The following is an 18,347-nucleotide window of genomic DNA, read 5'->3' on the forward strand; positions in this document are numbered from 1 at the left end:
CAAGAAAAGGGATAGGAAATGGGTTTGGGGGTAGGAGGTAGCTCTAGAGAGAAAAACAGTAAGAGTAGGGCCACCCTAACACACACTAAACTAATTCAATAGATAATATTGTATTTACAAAGGGGGAAGGGAATATCCAAATGTGAAAAAATAAATGATGTGACACAAATGGAAGAAAAATATAAACCAACTCTCCTAAACTTTAAATGTAAATGGATTAAACAACTCAATAAAATGAAAAAGCAGAATGGATAAGGAAACAAAATCCCATAACCTGTTGCTTATAGGAAACACATTAAAATTTTTTTTAAAGGCATGCATACAATAAAAATGGGGCTGAGGAAAAAATTTTTACTATTCGTTAGGAAAATCCTTTTAAAAATCATGCCAATAAAGCAAAAACAAACATTCAAATTATAAAAAGAGAAACATAGAAACTATGCTATGCTAAAAGTAACTAGAGATAAGTCAATATCAATATAAAACTTATATGCTCCAAATGGCTCAACTAAATTCATAAAGGAAATATTAATTTAAGATATATAAAAGTCACAGTAACACAAATGTGATTAGAGACTTCAATGTCCCTCAGTTTTGTATACTAAAAGAAAGATAAACAGAACAAGAAAAATTGGTGGACTAAAGCTTAAAGACTTAGGACAGCTTCTAAATGGAAATGGAAAAGAACACACATATTTTTCAACACTATATAGAAATTATACAAATATTCATCATTAGGGCACAGGGATATTTATGAATAAATGTAAAAAGACAAATAGTCAATATGTTACTAACAGATATAACAACAAAAATACTAACCAGGGACTAAGAATAAAACAGACTTGAATAGAGACAATAATTAAATACTAAATAATGAGTAAATTAAAGAACAAATCATAGAAACAGTAATTATGTGAAGAAAATTATGATTAAACCACATATCTAAATGTCTAGGATTCTGCCAAAGCAGTTCTCAAAGGAGGAGTCACATCCCTACAGATAAACATTAACAAAGTGTTTAAAGAGAAGTGAATATGTATGTATAAAAAATAACCAACAAATAAATCTCAAGTAATTACAGAGGAGTAAATATTTTAAAAATTAGAGGAGAAAAAGATAAACTAGAAGTCAAAAATTAGAAATAATAATACTAAAAGCTGATTCTTTGGAAAGACAAAATTGATAAATATTTATTCAATCTGATTTAAAAGATAGCAGAAAAAATTTATAACACGACTAATATGGGAATAGGTTATACATGATTACACATATAAAATCTATCGAACTGCTTACTTTCTTTGGGAGGAGAGAAAGAAGGGAAGGAGAAAATTTGGAATTCAAAATTTTATCTTTACATGTAATTGGAAAAAAAATACACTTTAAGTCCTCATTTCCCAAAAAAAGAAGCAGAAAATCCAATCCAAAGATTTATTTATTTTTTTTTTTTGTTACATCTGATTCTTTGTGATCCCATTAGGGTTTTCTTGCAAAAATATTGATGTGGTTTGCCATTTCCTTCTTCAGCTCATTTTATAGATTAGAAAACTGAAGCAAATTGGATTAAGTGCCCAGGTCACACAGCAAGCAAGTACCTAAATCCAGATTTGAATTAAGAACTACCTGACTCTAGGTCCATCATAATATCCATTGTGCCACATGGCAGCCATGATAGTTCAGTCAAAACCAGAAAGATACTGGTTCCAGTTTGCCCATATAACTTAATGTATTGTATGTTAACCATTATGACCAAAGGCCACTGGAGCATATTGATCCAAAGCTAGTCCAAAGATGTAACTTAATATCTATCAATCAAGTTATAGTTTGGACAGTTAGATTATATAGATTTTATAATCAATAAATCATCACAAAAAATTTTTTTATATTATATAAACAAACTTTTATGCCATCCTCCTATTTGTTTATATGTGTGTAGTTGTTTGGGTAATTGGGTCTCAGTTCCTCTACAAACCAGTTTACTAATTATCCTAATTTTAGGTTAGAATTTACAAGGTTCCCATTATTCACACATATTCATAGAGCTCTTTCTTTAATAGAGCTAAGCTTTTATGATTTTAACAAGGCCAAAAGTTTAGAATGTCTGGCAAATTCTCGCAGAACTTACTGAGAAATCTCACATTTTTGTACTTTTCCAAAATAATAAGTTAACTTTTTTTTACATGTCAGAATATGTGCATTTAATCTTAAAACAGATTTAACCAGGAGAGCTCTTTCTTCCAGATAAATGTCTCTAATAAGTACAGCTCATTACTTAACAGTGATTTTCCAAAATTACAGTGCAAGAAACTATAGATTACATGAATATAAAACAATATTTCAGAGATGTTTTAATTTGCATTTTTCTAATCAATCCTGAGTTAGAACACTTTTATATTACTTCAGATAGTTTTTATTTCTTCATCTGAAAACTACCAGTTCATATCCTCTGACCATTTATAAACTGGGGAATGACACGTATTCTTATAGATTTGATTCAGTCCTCTATACCTTTGCAAGATAAGACCTTTATCAAAGAAACTTAACTATAAAAAAATTCCCCCAGTTTTCTGTTTTTCCTTCTAATCTTGACTATATTGGTTTTGTTTGTGCAAACCCTTTTTAATTTAATGTAATCAAAATTACCCATTTTATATCCCATAGTGCTCTCTATCTTTTGTTTGGTCTAAATTCTTTCTATATCCATAGATCTGACAGGTTCCACTCAACCTCTAATTTGTTTATGATATCATCCTTTATATTTTTGATATTATCTTAGTTTGTTCTGAGTTGTTGGCCTATATCTAGTTTCTGTCAAACAGCTTTCTGTTCCCAGCAGTTTTTGCCCAATAGTTTTTTCCTCCAAAAGCTGGGATCTTTACATTTATCATACACTAGATTACTATGGTCATTATCTAATGTCTATTGTATACCTAATGTATTTCACTGATGCACCACTTTATCTTTTAGCCAGTACCATATTGTTTTGAGTTTTACCACTTTATATTAGTTTAAATTTTGGTGACCACGCCACATTCCTTCAAATTTTTTTTTCACTAATTCCCTAGATATTTTTGACCTTTTTTCTTTCAAATGAATTTTGATGTATTTTCTAGCTTTATAAAATAACTTTTGATAGTTTGGCATGGTACTAAATAAGTACATTAATTTAGGTAGAATTATCATTTTTTTAATATTGGCTTGCCTTTCCCATCAACAATTAACATTTTTCCAGTTATTCAGATATGACTTTATTAATGTGAAAAAGTATTTTATAATTGTGTTCATATAATTCCTGGGTTTCTCTTGGCAGAAAGATTCGCAAGTATTTCATTATCATCTTCAGTTATTTTTTAATGGGATTTTTATTTATATTTCTTGCTGATAGACTTTGTTGCTATGTAGAAATGTTGGTGATTTATGTGGGTTTATTTTATATTCTGAACTTTGTTAAAGTTTATTCTGTCAACCATTTTTTTAGTTGGTTCTCTAGGATTCTCCAAGTATACTATCATATCATCTGCAAAGCTTGTTTCCTCACCTAGTCTAATTCTTTCAATTCATTTTCTTTTCTTATTGCTGTTACTGGCATTTCTAGTACAATGCTGAATAATAGTGGCAATGATGGATATCCTTGCTTCATTCCTGATCTTATTGGGAATGCTTCTAGCTTATCCTCATTACAAATAATGCTTACTGATATTTTTAGTTAAAATTTCTTATAATTTTGTGGAAAGCTTCATTTATTCCTATACTTTCTAGTGCCTTTAATAGGAATGAGTTGTATTTTGTCTTAAGTATGTATTGAGATAATTATATTATTTTTGTTAGTTTTGTTATTATCAATTAATGGTCAATTAATCTCATAATTTTCCTAAAATTGAACCAGTTCTGCATTCCTCACATAAATCCCACCTGGTCACAATCTTTGTGACATATTACTATAATCTCCTTGTTATTATTTTATTTAAACTTTTGCATCAATATTCATTAGGGAAATTAGTCTATAGTTTTCTTTCTCTGTTTTTACTCTTCCTGGTTTAGGTATCAGCACGATATTTGTATGGTAAAAAGAATTTGGTAGGACTCTTTCTTTGACAATTTTCCAAATAATTTGTATATTATAGGAATTAATTGTCTTTAAACATTTGGTGGAATTCACCTATGAATCTATCTAGTCCTGGGAATTTTTTCTTAAAGAGCTCATTAATGGCTTGCTCAATTTCTTTTTCTGAGATGGGCTATTTAAATATTTTAGTTCTTCTTCTGTTAATCTAGGCAATTTAAGTTTTTGTACATATTCATCCATTTCACTTAGATTGTAAGATTTATTGATATACAATTGAAGAAAATAGCTCCTAATGGTGATTATTTTAATTTCCATTCATTGGTGGTAAAATCACTCTTTTCAATTTTGATGCTGGTTATTTAGATTTCTTTTTACCAAAATTAGCCAATAATTTATCTTCTCCTCCCCCCTCCTAGTTTTACTAGTAAAATGATTTCCCTACTTTAAATTTCATTAATCTTTCCTTTCATTTTCAGGATTTCCAATTTGGCATTTAGTTCAGAATTTTTAATTTGTTCTCTAGGTTTTTAGCTATATATCCACTTTAGAGTTTTACACTTTCTATATTTTATTTGTATATCTAAGTATCTAGAGATATAAATTTTCCCCCTAAGTACCATGTAGGCTTTATCCCATAAATCTTATTATGTTATTTCACTTTTGTCATTCTCTTCAATTTTTTATGATTTAAATAAGATACATTTTATATTTTCTACTTTTCTGAATTTGGTCAAATTTGTGAAAGTGTCATGTATTACTGAGAATAGGGTATATTGCTTTTTATTCCCATTCAATTTTCTGCAGAGAGCAATCATATATAATTTTTCTAGAATTCTAGTAATTTCTTTATCTTCTTATTTATTTTTTGTTAGATTTGTCTAGTTCTGAGAGGAGAACGTTGAGGTTTCCTTCAAGTGTAATTTTACTACCCATTTCTCTTGTAACTCATGTACCTTTTCCTTTCAGAATTTAAATGTTATATCATTTGATACATACATGTTTAGTATTGATATTATTTCATTATTTATGATACCTTTTAGTAAGATAGAATTCCTCATTTCTTTTAATTAGATTTATTTTTGTTTTTGCTTTATCTGAAATCAATTTCTACTCCTGGTTTTTTTTTTTTTTACTTCAGCAGAAACATGATAGATTCTGTTCTATCACTTTATCTTTATTCTGTGCATTTCTCTGCTTCAAATGTTTCTTGTAAACAATATATTGTAGGATTATGTTTTTTAATTCACTCTACTATCTGCTTCCACTTTATGACTGAATTCATCCCATTCACATTCATAGTTATTTCACATTGTCTTTTATTTTTCCCTTCTTTTGATGTTATGGAATTGTTTCTTGATGTCTTGTGAAGCCATTACTTTCAGTTGCCCAACTCTAAGTTTTAAGGAATTATTTTCTACAGTGAGCTTTTGTAGCTCTTTTTCCATTTGGCCAGTTTTACTTTTTAAAGAGGTGTTTTCTTCATAGAATTTTTGTACATCTTGGAGATGTTGTGAGTTCAGTTCTAGACAACTGCAAGTCACACAAGATGGCTTCCAACTGATCAGCATGGTGGTTGCTGAAAGCTAAGGTAGCAATTTAAAAAAAATAAGGCAGCAATGAAATTTGCCACATCAACTGACTCCTTCTTTCATTTAAATGCTGAGAAGACACTGTAAGGTTATAAGTGTATTAATTTAAATACTATTGTCTCAGTATTGGAATAGGGAGGTTCAAGGAGGAGACAAATAGAAGAGTACTAGCAGTCAAAGTACACAAAACATTTATTGATTAGATTCACAGTCTTATATGGGGTAGTTCATGGCAAACCAAAACAACTGTAGTAAATACATCAAAGATCACTGATCACAGATCACCACAATATATATAATAATAATGAAAAAGTTTGAAATATTAAAAAAAATGCCTAATGTAACATAGAGACATGATGTAAGCACATGCTATTACAAAAATAGCATCAATAGACTCGTTTGACATAAGGTTTGACACAAAACTTCAATTGGTTAAAAAAAACAAAATTAAAAAAAATACAATACCTGTAAAGTACAATAAAACAAAGTGCAATAATAACACAGTGCTATATGAGGAGGGGTTCGAGGTATTAAAAAAATAAAAGAAAGAAGACAGGGTAAAGAGAGGTTTAAAAACCCCACAGAAAGTTTTATTTTTGATCCTGATGATGATAAGGAACTTAAGCATGACATGATCTGATTGACACTTTAAGAAGAACAATTTGAAACCAAAAGGGAAGACAGATCATGGTGGGTAGAGTCTTGAAATAGGAACATCAAACAAAAGGCTATTGCAATAGTCCATGTGTCCTGCATCTAGGTTGCCAGTCTGTGAGAGCAGTGATAACCTTGACAATAATAGTTTCTATTTTAAGCCACTCTAGAGATCTGTGCCCCCAGAATAGATTAGGCTATTTCAGCATATATAAAAATATTAAACATTTCCTATTATAATTTAAAAGTCCACATTAAACATTAAACTTCAGTCATGTGGGGAGGGGAATGAAGAGAGGATTGAGGAGATGATGGGAAAAAGGCAGCAAACCTCCTGAGCTCCTCCCCAAACCCTTCTGAACATCTTTAAATATTTCCATAAAACAATTCCTATAGCAGCATAACACACAAAAGGATTGAGTGAAATAATTTTTCAGCCAAAAACCAAAGATCTTTGAAGATCAACAAGAAAAATCTGTCATAACCAGAAGGGAGGAGAGCATAGTCCAATGCAGGCTGCACCAGCACAGCTCCAGCCCCAGCAAACCAGGAGCAGGCCTTGGAAACCACTGAATGAGCAGTGGCAGCAGCTACTTCTGGAACTCTCATTCCACAGATGGTAAGGGTGTAGAACAACTGGTAAGAAAGAGATTAAATGGGTCTCTTTGCTAATACTGAAGCAGTATTCTGTTGCTTTTTGTCCATATACTCAGTCCTGGGGATTAGTTCCAAGGTGAGGAGGAGCACTAGTACACCAGAGTTTGCAGCCACAGTAGATCAGGGATCTTCCTCACAATTCCAAGGCAGAAAAGAGTACTCACAGACCAGAACGCAGTACATAATAGTAGTAGTATAGTATAGTACTATATACAATAGTAATAGTACTACCAATAATAGTCGTGGTTAGACCACACCAACTTGAAAGAACTAAAAATTTATAGGCTCCTAGAAGTATCTCTGAAAACAGCTGCATGAAACTCCTGGAACTTGGGATAGCATGCCCTCCACACTGGAATCAGAGCCCTATTTAATAAAGTCAAGAAGTAGAACTGGGAAAGTGAGCAAACAACAGAAAAAAATTCTGGCCATAGAAAGTTACTATGGTGACAAGGAAGATCAAACACACACAAGTAGATAACAAAGTTAAAACGCCTACTTTCAAAGCCTCTAGAAAAAATAGGAATTGGTTTCAGGCCATGGAACAGCTCAAAAAGAATTTTAAAAATCAAGTAAGAGAGGTACAGGAAAAATTGGGAAGAGAAATAAGTGTGATGCAAGAAAATCATGAAAAATGAGTCAACACCTTAGTAAAAGAGACACAAAAAAATACTGAAGAAAATAACACCTTAAAAAACCAGATTAGGCCAAATGATAAAATACAAAAATCCATTGAGAAGAATTCCTTAAAAATTGAATTGGTCCGAAAGAAAAGGAGGTACAAAATCTTGAAGAAAAAAAAATCCTTAACAATTAAAATCAGGCAATTGAAAGCTAATGACTTCATGAGACATCAACAACCAATTATTCAAAATCAAAAGAAGAAAAAAATAGAAGACAATGTGGAATATCTCTTTGGAAAAACAACTGAACTGAAAAATTAATCCAGAAGAGATAATTTTAAAATTATTAGGCTACTTGAAAGCCATGATCAAAAAAGGATCCCAAACATCACATTTCAAGAAATTATCAAGGAAAACTGCCCTGATATTCTAGGACCAGAGGGTAAAATCTAACCATATAAGAGAGATCCCAAAATGAAAACCCCCAGGAATATTACAGTCTAATTCTTGAACTTCCAGGTTAAGAAGAAAATATTGCAAGCAGTTAGAAACAATTCAAGTATTGTGGAGTCAGAGTCAGGTTAACACAATATTTCACAGCTTCTACATTAAAGGATTGGAGGGCTTGAAATATGATATTTTGAATTGGAAACTAATGTGGCAGAAACTAGGCATTGGCTCACACCTAACATCCTGTACCAAGATAAGGTTGAAATGGGTTCATGATTTAGACATAAAGAATGATGTTATAAGCAAATTAGAAAAACATAGGATAGTTTACCTCTCAGATCTGTGGATAACTGGAACTCATTATTGAAAACCAAATAGATAGTTTTTATTATATTAAATTAAAAAGTTTTTGTACAAACAAAACTAATGCAGGCAAGATTAGAAGGGAAGCAATAAATTGAGAAAATATTTTTACATTTAATGATTCTGATAAAGGACTCATTTCTAAAATATATAGAGAATTGACTCAAATTTATAAGAATTCAAGCCATTCTCCAATTGATAAATGGTCAAAGGATATGAACAGGCAAAAATTCAAACCATCTCTAATCATATGAAAATATGCTCTAAATCATTATTGCTCAGAGAAATGCAAATTAAGACAACTCTGAAGGTACCATTATACACCTCTCAGATTGGCTAAGATGACAGGAAAAGATAATGACAAATGTTGGAGGGGATGGGGGAAAACTAGGACACTAATACATTGTTGGTGGAATTGTGAATGGATCCAGCCATTCTAAAGAGAAATTTGGAACTAAGCTCAAAAGGTTATCAAATTGTGCATACCCTTTGATCAAGCAGTGTTTCTACTGGGCTTAGGGATCTACATATGCAAAAATGTTCATGGCAGCCCTTTTTGTAGTGACAAGAAACTGGAAACTGAGTGGATGCCCATCAGTTGGAGAATGGCTGAATAACTTATGGTATATGGATTTTATGAAATATTATTGTTCTATAAGAAACAATTAGCAGGATGATTTTAGAGAGGCCTGAAGAGACTTACATGAACTGATGCTAAGTAAAATGAGCAGAAAAAGAATTTCCTTGTACATGGCAACAGCAATAGATTTTTGATCTTTTGATCTTTTGATCTTGGCATGATCTTTTGATGTTTTTAAGCTAAGGTCTTCAACAGGTCTCAGTTTGACTGAGACTACACCCATTCAGTAATTAAGACTAGGTAGTAATTGAGGTAAAAACAAACAAACAAAAAAAAAAAAAAAACAAGCCAAAACCAGAGAAATACCACATTACTACTTTTCAAATGACCAAATATCTATCCTATTTTCAATGTGGCTTCCTGCACATATATTAATGGAAAAAAAAATGACTCTTAAAAGTGGGATTAAAACAGTCACCATAAGATGCAAAATGGATAAAATCTACCTTGTGAAGGAATTTCATTCATCCCATTTCTAACACCAAATTATTTACTAATTTCTCAGCCTAGATTCCTGGAGAGATCAGGGAGAATCTCACCAACCAATGGGATCAGCTAATTGGGAATCAAATAACTTGAGTATCTGAACCCAAAAGAAAAAAACATTATTAAAATACTAAATAAGATTACTTGCTTGAAGCACCTTCAACTTCTCAATCACAAACTGGGTTTTTATAACTTTTTAGGTTGTCTTAAAATGCCCAGCCAATCAGCAACATTCTATAACAATTTAGCTACAAATAAACAAAAATGTTTCACGGGAGAAGAAATCAGTCTAGAGAGAAAAGAGAAGGTTTTAATTTGTTATCAAAAAGAACAGAAAAGAAAATGAGCAGATACTTTTACAATTGTTAAAGTCCATTTGCAAGACATGCATAAGTTGAAGTAGTCATTTGGAGAAATGACTGCATCTGATATTCAGGGCAACTAATAGTTTTTATAACCATGAATAAAATTATCTTCATTACTATGTCATATTGTTTGAAGTAATTTATTTATTCTTTATAGGATACCAATAAGTATATGAAACATGAAACTGAAATATTAAGTATGAAATACATCATTGGACCCAAAAATAATAAATTGATGCTTAATGTTCAATAAATCCAAAGTACACCAAATACTGGAAATTATTACTCCCTATTTAACTAAAATTTTAAAAGAAATCTGGCAAAATTAGAGCTAGATCCCTTCTTTACACCATATGCTATAGTAAGCTCTAAATGGATATATGACTTAATAATGAAAGATCATATAAATTTTAAAAATTTAGAAGAGAAAGGAAGAAGGTATCTTTCACAAGTATGGCTGGAGGAAGCTATAAACTAAAGAAGGCACAGAAGTGAGCATAGAAGATAAAATGGACAGCTGAAATTACATAAAATTTAAATACTTATGTACACTCAGCTTAAACAGTTTTCTCACAGAGGCTTAGGTCACCATGGCTATACTTTTAAGTGATCAAAGAAGCTAAATCAGTGCTGTTAGAATTAGAGAAACCTGGACAAAATCTTTGCAGTAAATTTCTCTGAAAGTCTAACATTCAAGATATATAGCGAATTATGTTAAGAAGAACCATTTCTCAATAATTAAAATGGTCAAAGAATATGAACATAGCTAAAAGGCAGAAATTTAAGCATATCAATTACCACATTTAAAAAATGCTCCACCTAAAGTCAGGAGCACCTGAGTTCAAATCTAGTTCCAGACACTTAATAAGTGAGAAATGCAAATTAAAACTGAAGTTCTATCTCATATCCATAAGACTGGCAAAGATGACCAAAAAGGGGTCAAGCAAGGGGCAGCTAGGTGGCTAAATGGATAGAGCACGAGCCCTGAAGTCAGGAGAACCTGAGTTCAAATTTGACCTCAGACACTTAACACTCCATACTTCCTAGTTGTGTGGCCCTAGGCAAGTCACTTTAATCCCAATTGCCTCAGCAAAAATAATAATAAAAAAAGGGCAAGCACACTGATACATTGTTGGTCAAAAGAATCCTATCATTTTGAAAAGAGATATAAAGCTTGAGATGTCAGGGAGATCATGACCACCTATGTCCTAAATCAAAAGGGGAGATGTTGGAATCTTTACAAACTGTTAAGTCATTAGAGTTGATAGAGACAATAATTATCTAATTTAGCAAGGTTCAGTATGATTGATCTGATCCTACGAGGAGATGTTATGAGCCAGAACTTGAAATAAGGTACTAAGTACAACTGATAGAAACAATGCTTGTGTTCACACCTTTAGAGAGCTCATATAAGCAAGAAAGTATTTGAGTACTCATTGGAGTTCACACGTTTGGGAGACTTCAAGGTTTAGTATGAGATATCCAAATTCACACTTCCCTTGAAGCTCTTAGGGCCAGAGAGCACACTGGGAGATATCCCACTCTCAGAGAAGGAGCATAAAAATAGAGCTTCAGGGAGCCACATTGAGTTACTTACTTATACATACCATTTGAGACATACCACTGCTAGGTATATACCCAAAGCAGAACAAAGTGTGAGAGTTCCCATATTCACAGAAATATTTATAGCTATATTTATAGCACCATTATAGTGAAAAACTAGAAACAGAAGGGGTCCTTATTAACTGGGGAAATGAATGAATAAATTGTGGTATGTGAACATAATGAAATATTTTTCATAAGCTAATGGGATAGATTCAGAGAAGTCCAGGGGACCTATATTATGAGGACTTGTATAAACTGATGCATAATGAAGCAAGAATCAATAAGACAACTTATAAATGACTTTAATAAAGGAAAATTGTGAAAGACTTACCTATGTTAAATGCTTGTCAAGGAAAGTTAAAGAATGAGACTCACATTTTCAAACCTGGACAATATGCTGATGTGTTTTATCATGATTATGTTTATTACAAGGAAGGACTTAAAAAAAAAAAAAGATGTATGGAAAGCAGAAAGGAGCTAACAATGATACCAAAAAAAAAAAAAAAAAAAAGGAAAAGAAAAAGTACTAGAAAAGACTTGGTTCCCAGGTCTCAGGACATAACATCAAATGATATTTGTTCCTTCAGTTGGCCTGTGATCCCACTGTATGTGAAATGTGTGAACACATTTCTCTAATAAAATGAATCTGGTTATTAAGACAAAGCAAAAAATTCGACACATCTCTAGAGTTTTTAATTAGGCCTAGAAACTGACTGTTAGCAGTTTAGGTGAATCAAGGAAGTTCAGGCCAGGAGTCTTTTAGGAAAGAATACACTGAAAAAAGCAAAAAGAAAGTTAAGAAATGTACCCAGACAAGCAAGGTAATTAATGTTGCAACTTCAATGTTGAGTTTTATACTTTGAAAAAAAAACAAAAAAACACATACATACATATGCACATAGGTATAGATTCAGTATCATAAAAAATCCTCTATGTACCTAGGATTAGATTTAAGTACACTCCATGGAGCATACATAGAAATAGGCCTACAAGATTCAAGACTGGATTCCAAAGCATTAGTTGCCTCTTTTGCTTAGTGTTTCTTTCCTGGGCATACGTACACAAATGAAGTTCAAAAAACTGGAGGCAACCTTCTGAATCTGAATTGTTAAGAGCCCCCAGATCCCTCACTTGGGGGTGGCTACTCTGAGAAAAGTATCTCTACATTTTCCATAACATTTCTTGGAGAGAGCAACCTACAATAAGATAAGGCCAAGCCCAGATGGACAAAAGTCAAAGGTGAGTCAAAGGTGAAATGCTGATTCAAAAATCCAAGAAATTGCTCTATGTTTTGTTGTTTTAAGTCTTAATCTCCAAGGAGAGGCTAAGAGTAATTAGAAATTATTGCTGTTAGTTAAATCTGTGCCAAGGTACAGTCAGCAATCTTTTGCATCTTTTTTTATGCTGAGGAAAGAGCAGTCCCCTTACTTGATCTCCACTATACATTGAATAACTTTTTCCTTCCTTCCTTTTGGGTAAACTTTAGAAATAAGCCAACCAGCTTTGAATCTTCCGAGGCTCCAGAGTAGAAAAATAAAAAACCTGATATATCTTTATAGAGATCAGGTTCCCCAAGGACTTAATTCTATTCTTGGGGTGGATCCAGAGCTCAGAGGAGGCCTTTAGAAATGAAGGAAAAAATAAACATCTCATCCCATCTCTGACTCAACAACAATTGTTATTATATTTGTATTCTGAAAAGTTCACATGTGTAAAGTTCATAATGAAAAAGAAATTTTTTCATTTATTAATATTACACCTTGCATATATGAAATACCCCATTTTATTTCTGAACGGAAGACAGGAGAAAAAAACACCTCTTTAAAAAACTTGGCCTCAAAGAAGAAAACTTTAATAAGACAACCACGTTATGATTATCTAAAAGAGATAAAACTAAATTAAACTCAAAAATATTTGTAGGGGCCTAATTAAGCATTGAGTATCTGGCATTATTTTAAATAATAATAGAATCCAACGATTTTGATAGAAGTGATGAAGGATGTGAATAATACTTCTTTAACTATGAAGTCAGGTAGCGCTTGACTTATTAATTTTACCTTGTCTAGGGGAAGTGCCAGGATCCTCATAGCTGTAGATCATTTCTCAAGAATATACTATCTAGTCACTTGTCCACAGCTACCACCTACCTCTCATCCAACTTTATCTTTCTTCAAAGGAATTTGTCTATGGCAAAAACTTCTCTCAATTGTTTCTAAGATCGGTCCACAGTTTATGAAGAGGTTTTCAGGAGAAGTTTCCATTGCCTACCATCAATAGACTAATAGATATATAAAAATAAGCCAACCAGAGCATTATCAATATTTATGTTATTATATTACAAAAACAACAGGAGACAGCTCCTGGGTTCTTGTGATGGTAGAATTTATCAAGGATACATAAATTTAACCTTTTTGAGCACACTCTTTTTTTTTAATAGTTTTTTTTTTTCAAATACATGCAAAGATAGTTTCAACATTCATTTTTGCAAAACCTTGTGTTCCAAATTTTTCTCCCTTCCTCTGCCCCTTCTATAGACAACAAGCAATCCAACATAAATTAAACATGTTCTTCTAAACACATTTTCATATTCATCATGCTGCACAAGAAAAATCAGATCAAAAGGTGTAAGGGAAAAAAAAAACACAATAAAGAAAAACAACAACAGAGGTGAAAATACTATCCTTTGATCCACATTCTGTCTCCATAATTCTCTCTCTTGATGCAGATGGTTCTTTTAATCACAAATGTATTGGAATTAGGGGCAGCTAGGTGGTGCAGTGGATAGAGCATCAACCCTGAAATCAGGAAGACAAGTTCAAATCTTACCTTAGACACTTAACACTTCCTAGCTCCCATCAAATGAGGAATGGCTAAATAAGTTGTGTTATATGAATGCATTGAAATACTATTATTCTATAAGAAATGAGCAGGAAGATTTGAGAAAAATATGAAAAAATTTTTATGAACTAAACAAGTAAATGAGAAACAGGAGAAAATTTTCACATAAACAACCTTTTATGAAACTTGAAGACTTAGCTCTTTTAATAGTCATCCAAGAAATTTAAAATTGTTTAAAAATGCCTCCACCTAAAACAAAATAATGGAGGAATGAAAACAAACATACGTTTTTGATATTTTTTTTTTTTTTTCTTTTTTGTTTTTTTTATCTGATTTTTGAAGTATTTGGAACTATCTCAAAAATTATAAACTTTATACCTTTTGATCCACAGTGCTACGGATTATATCCCAAAGAATTATAAAGAAGGGAAAGGACTGTATGCAGTGTTTGTGGCGCCCTTTTTTATGGTAAAACAAACTAATGGATGTCCATCATTGGAGAATGGCGAATAAATTGTGGTATATGAATAAGGAATATTACTTTTTAAGAAAGACCAACAGAATATTTGAAACCCGGGAACAAAAACGATCAAGTGAAAAAAGGGACAGGAGATCATTATATCTTCAACAACAATACTATAATTGACCATTCTGATGGAAAATCCTCACAATAGATCAACCTCATTTCTAATGGGCAGTAATAACTGAATAGCTATCCCAGAAAAAGAACCTGGGAATGACTAAAACCATTACATTGAATTCCCAACCCTATATTTAAAACCTGCTTTTGATTTCCTTCAAAGTAATTGCAATATTTCGAGGTTGATTCTTTTGTACAGAAAAAACTTTTGGTCATGTATACTTACTTTATTAATTTATATTTAATATATTTAACATTACTGTCATCCTGCCATCTAGGGGGGGGGGGGGGTAAGAGGAAAAATTGGAACAAAGGGTTTGGCAATTTTAATGCTGTAAAGTTACCCAAATATATCCTGAAAATAAAAGGCTATTAAAAAAAAACAAAAAAAACAAAAAACAAAACATTTTGCATTCAACCAATAGATTACTTGCTGTTGGAGGGGAAAGGAAGAGGGGAAAAAAGTGGACTCAAAATCTTACAAAAATGAATTCTGAAAACTATCTTCACTTGTAATTGGGACAAAAATAAAATGCTGGAAAGGAGAGGAGAGGAGAGGAAAGAAAAAAAATTATGCGTCTAGTTTTCATTATGCTGATTCTTGCTCTTTGGCTGACTCACAAAAGAAGTTCCTTAAATTTACTTTAGTGAAACCTGGAGTAAAGAAATGGAAACTATTAGGTAAAAAAAAAATTGAGATTCTGTAAATATCTCTTTTGCTATATATATTTTCCTTTTCTAATATCTTTAAGATATTATCACAAATACTAGAGTTCTAAGAATTCTCAGAATACATAAGAGATTGCAAAGGATACCACGATTATCCTTGTAATGTCTACTTTCTGCTCAGCAGTAAAAGCTTAAGAAGGAATTATGTGTTTTAAATGACATAATAAGCAGCTTTTTAAAGGGAGCAGAATCAGGACTCCCACAAAAACCTATTTCATTTATAGAATGAAACAAGCTTAGAGATGTCTCTGGAGAATTAAGAGGTTACCCATATAAAATACATTTTTTCTTTATCTCCAGCCAGTAGCAGTGACTTGGGTTTAATGTTTGGTGCCGTTTTATATCCAAGAAACAAATAATCGCACTTCATGACTAATTTAATCATAAAAAACAAGCCACCAGGATCAGAAATAGAATTTATTAGGAGGAAAAAAAAAAGTAGGACTAGTAATAATCTTAGACAAAGTCAAACTTAAAGATTCAATCAAGAAAGAATCTATATTATATGTGAGTCATATTCATATTGTTTTAGAAGCATGCTTAAATATGGGTAAATGCTTATGTATTTGTGTGAATATATGTGGGTATATATGCATGTAGGTCTATGTGTGTGTGTGTTGTTGTGTCTGTGAGTTAAGTGGGTGGGTTGTAATATTAGATGTATATATATATATATATATATATATATATATATATATATATATATATTTTTAATATAATAATAATATTTTTATATATTGTGGTGTATTTTTTTATATTTGTGTTTTTGGTAATATATGTGTTTATATATATATGTGTGTGTGTATATTTTATATATGTTTGTTGTGTGTGTGTATATATTGGTTGTATTTTATTATGTGTGTATATTATATATTTATATTATATATATTATATATAATTTTGTGTGTTTGTGGTTTGGTTGTAATAATTGGGGTTTAATAGTGGGTGTTGTTATATATGTGTGTGTGGGTTTGTTTGTGTGAATATAGTTGTGTATATAGTGGGTGTTGTTGGGTTTAATATTTATATAATTAAAAATTTTATATGTGTGGTTTGTGGGTTTTGTGTGTGTATATATATGTGGTTGTTTATTATGTGTGTTATATATATGTGTGTGTGTGTTTGGTTATATAATGTGTGTGTTATATGTTTTATATTTTTTTATATATATATATTGTTGTGTATATATTATATTATGATTAATTATTTTATATATTTTTATATTGTGTGTGTGTGTGGTTGTTGTATAAATATAATATTATTATATATTTTATAAATTTTTAATAATGTGTATATATGGTGTTGTTTATATATTTTTTGGGTATATTTTTGTATTATTGTTTTTAAATATTTTTATATATATTTTGTGTGTGTTATTTATATATTTTGTGTGTGTGTTATATATTGTTGTTTTGTGCGGTATATTTTTAATGTGTGTGTGTGTGTGTGTGTTAATATTATATATATTTTATAATTTATATAGTGTGGTGTTGGTTTTGTTTTGGGTAATATTTATATATATGTGGTGTTATTTTTATATATATTTTTTATATATATATATTTTTTTTTTTTTTATATATATATATATATTAATATATATATATATTTAATTTTTTTTTTTAAAATATATATGGGTTTTTATATATATTTTATATATATTAATTTATTATATATATATATATATTTTTATATATATATTTTGCTTTATATATTTTTATTTATATATATAAATTATATATATATATATATATATATATATGTGTGTTGTGTGTGTGAATATATATTTTTTATATTTGGTTTTATATATATTTGGTTATATTTGTTTATATTTGTTTTTTTTGGTGTATATATTTTTATATATATTTTTTATATATGTGTGTGTGTTTTAAATGTTATAATAGGTATATATTAATATGTGTGTATTTTATATATTAATAATAATAATATATTGTGTGTGGTTTTGTGTTTTTGTGTATATATTGTTGTTTGTGTATAATATTTTTTATATTATAATATATATGTGTGTGTGTGTTTTGGTGGTTTAAAATGTATATATATTATATTATATATATAATATATAATATTTATATATTTTTAATGTAATATTAATATTTGTTGGTGGTATATATATAATGGTTTATATATGTGGGTTATTATATATATATATATTTGTGTTTTTTGTGTGTGGTGTATATATGTGGGTTTTATTGTATATATATTTATTATATATTTTTAAATTATTTTTAAATATATTTTGTGTTGTGGTGTTATATATGTGTGTTTATATATGTGGGGTATTAATATATATAATGTGTTTTTTATATGTATGTATATATATGTGTTTTTGGGGTTTATATTTATTTGTGCGTGTATATATATATATATATATATATATATATATATATTTTTGTGTGTGTGTGTTGTGTGTGTGTTTTTTTAAAAATTATATATATTTTTTAAATTATATATATATATATTTGTGTTTGTGTTTTAAAATATATATATATATATATATATTATTATAATTTTTTTTGTTGTTGTTTAATATATTGTGTTTGATATGTTGGTGTATATATTTATTATATGTGGGTATATTATTATTATATATTTTTATATATTTTTAAATGGTTGTTGGGGTGTTAATA

This window comes from Sarcophilus harrisii, chromosome 2 (assembly GCF_902635505.1).
Source record: "Sarcophilus harrisii chromosome 2, mSarHar1.11, whole genome shotgun sequence".
Taxonomy (NCBI): Eukaryota; Metazoa; Chordata; class Mammalia; order Dasyuromorphia; family Dasyuridae; genus Sarcophilus; species Sarcophilus harrisii.